A 3340-nucleotide genomic window follows, 5' to 3' on the forward strand; every position below is an offset into this window, starting at 1 on the left:
TACTATTACATTTTAAATAGGGTAACTTGTAATCTGTAACCTATTACATTTCCAAAGTAACCTTCCCAACACTGCGGATTAACGCTTGACCTTGGGACACGATATTAAGCGATTGTGGAGACGGATGTCAGGCCCGCGACACAAACTTGAGCTTATAATGGTGGAAGCACGCACATGTAAATCCACATACAAATATTCATAAGATACGAGCGAGTACAATCCTGCACGGACTGACGATCTGGCGATAGATTACGGCTAATTTCTTTAGTCTTAAACATGGCTCACATTTGCTTTGACTCAAAGTGCAGTAATCTGCCTAATTTATTCACAGCCATTCAGTTTCAAAAATAGCTCATCTTGGATGTGTGAATATAAACCCTTTAATTATGATTTTGACAATGTTTCAGTAAACTCAAGGCCAGTATGAGAGTCCTTCTATAATTTAGGGTATTATTTCACATCAGGGCAAACAAAAACAAAAAAAGTGTAAAAACAATATATGCTTTCTCAATAAAACAATTGGTTTCAGTTTATGTAGTTTATCATTATCAGTAATATCATTGAACACAATTTTGGTATTACAAAGAAAAAGATGTTTCCCTGGTGGTGAGTTTGTCAACTGTGTTACTGACAATCTGCATGGGTTGACAAGTAACAGTTGACAATTTCACCATTTTGACTCAAAACGCCTGGTATAGAAGAAAATGACATCACATGATGCATGTCACATAGATTTATGATAAACCCTTTTTTTGTTTTGTTTTCAGGGGGGTATTTGGCTAGTAACATAGTTGACATTTTTTGTGGACATGAGTAAAATGAAATATTTTCATTACATTTTTAGGGTATTCAGGTTAATATAGATAATCTTGACTTTAACATTTTTATTAAATGCCATTTTTTATATTACAAGGAATAAGATGTTTTCCATTGTGGTGAGTTTGTCAACTACGTTACCGACAAACTGTATGGGTTTATACAGGTAATGTTCCAAATGTTCCATATGATCAGGTTAACCTCAAATTGTAATATTTGACTTAAAATCATTAAAATGTTGCAAACCATAACAATGTTCCCAACATAGATCATGGGCAATCAATATACTCCTTGACAATAGGTCACTGGAAATCAAATATAGAAAAATAAAGAGTACATTTCACATAACGTGTTCAAAATGTCATTTTCTTCAGTGGTGGACATCACATGATCCTGGTCATATGACATGATAAACCATTTTTTAGTTTTCAGGGGAGTTTTTGGTTGGTAACATTTTTTGTGCTCACAAGTAAAATGAAATATTTTCTTATTTGAAAGAAAATTAAATCTCAACTTTTTTTATTCATTATTTTGATCTCAAGACTTCCTCAATCCAAATAGCGGAAACTGCAAATTTAAGAGACAAAGGCAATTTCAACCAAACTGAAAAACAAAAGAAAATTGTTAGAAAACATAATTATCATCAATGGATTGTACGCTAAATTATAGAATGACCATAAAAAACAAAGAGGACGTGCTTTGATGTTACTATGAAGACCAAAAAATACTTAATTTTAGGACTGAACACTGAAAGCTACATTTTCACATCCTTCCTTCAGACCGAACCTTCGCTATTTGGCAACTTTGTTGTCTACGGTGTGCTCTTTAAGTCCCTGGTGATAATTATTTGATCTTGTTTAGTTCATTATTCATCTTGTGGGAACCTGCTGCGACTTGTGTATAAATGCCATATGAAAGCATTGTGATCTGAGGATGCAGCTTCACTTTTATCCTCATTCCCCAAACAGATCAATTAGTAAAACTAAACAGTAAATTATTAATCACATTGCTTTGTGTCCCGGTTTCATCAGCATTAGAAAAACAGTTTGTTAGTGTGGGAAACAGGCAGGTGATTGAGTGGGGACCAAAACCGAACTGATGCTGCGAGAGCTTCGGAGGGGCGGAATTAACCCAGCTGTCCGTCACGTCAGGTAACGTTTCTTTGTTGCGACGGCATCCGGGGTGCCGCACCTGCACGAAACGGGGTCAATCTCCGTTTCAAAGTCGTCGGTGACATATGCTGCCCAACGGGGCTTCGTATGCGCGGAAATACACGGGACACACCCCGCAATCAAATAATATTTTGCACGGAATATTCAAATGAGGTGAATTTTACGCGCTCATTCGCACGCAACCGAGGGGACGTTTCAGATGAGTCCCTTATTTGTCAGGAGACGGCCAGGTATATAAACTTATTTTTTTCTTTTTCCAGAATCAAATCTGAATTCACAGGTCCTCTCAGGGGCAGCAGATTGCTCCACTGTTCTGAGTTGGGCAATTTGAATAAATTATTCGAAGGAGGGGGTCGACTGGCGCTAGAAAGAGAAAGAGAGGGGCGAGAAAAAGGGCTCGGTGGTTCATTTTGCACGAAATGATATTTTTGCTGGAAAGGTTAATTTTGAAGGGAGTTTGAATGGCTGAGAACGCTGCAGTCGCTGGATGGTGTTGCTGGAGGTGGCTGCAGTTATTAAAAGCGATTGCGTTTCTTGCCGGATCTCTCCAGAGAGAAGAATCAGTGGAGATTTTAAACCTTGCTTGACACCCCAGTTGGATAATTGTGGGTGTGGAAGCTAATCAGCAGAACATGTCTCCTCGATTTAAATCTTGTCAGTTAGTCAAGATTAGACCCTCCCGTATTGGGTACCATTAGCTTCGTTGCATGTCAATGTGCTGGAGAAGCTGTTGGCAAGGTCCGGCTACAAGGGTAAAAGATGAGCTCGGCGGTTAAGGCAGATGTATTCAAGCTGTAAGACTGCTATGGAATTTTTTTTTTTTTAACCTCAGAAATACATACATTCCCTGTGTGATATTATGCAGTGTTTGAAATTGCGTTTGTTACCACTGACCCAAGTGTGAGCCTGAGGAGAAAAAAAAAAAAAATAAAAAATTCAGAAGGATTTGTTCTGATTCCTCCTCTAGGAAATAATGAAGGAAAAAAAACTATCCATCATTTATACATTGAATATCGATGTCTAAAAAAAAGACATGCTCGATGCACTGAATATCAATGTGCAAAAGAAGGCCACATAATTTAATGCAGTAAATATCATTGAGCAAAAAAACTAAAACAAAAAATATTACAAACAAATATAAACTTTGACATAAAAAATCTATTTATATATATATATATATATATATATATAGAGAGAGAGAGAGAGAGAGAGAGAAAATGTGCAAGTAATAATAATAATAATAAAGCAAGCAAAAACATGGGGAAAAGATAGATAGAAAGATTGATCGATAGATAGATACTGAATGTGCAAAAAAAAAAAAAAGACAAAGCCAAATAGCATGGGGGAAAAAA

Source organism: Sinocyclocheilus anshuiensis, unplaced genomic scaffold (genome assembly GCF_001515605.1).
Source record: "Sinocyclocheilus anshuiensis isolate Anshui unplaced genomic scaffold, SAMN03320099.WGS_v1.1 scaffold183, whole genome shotgun sequence".
NCBI classification, from domain to species: domain Eukaryota; kingdom Metazoa; phylum Chordata; class Actinopteri; order Cypriniformes; family Cyprinidae; genus Sinocyclocheilus; species Sinocyclocheilus anshuiensis.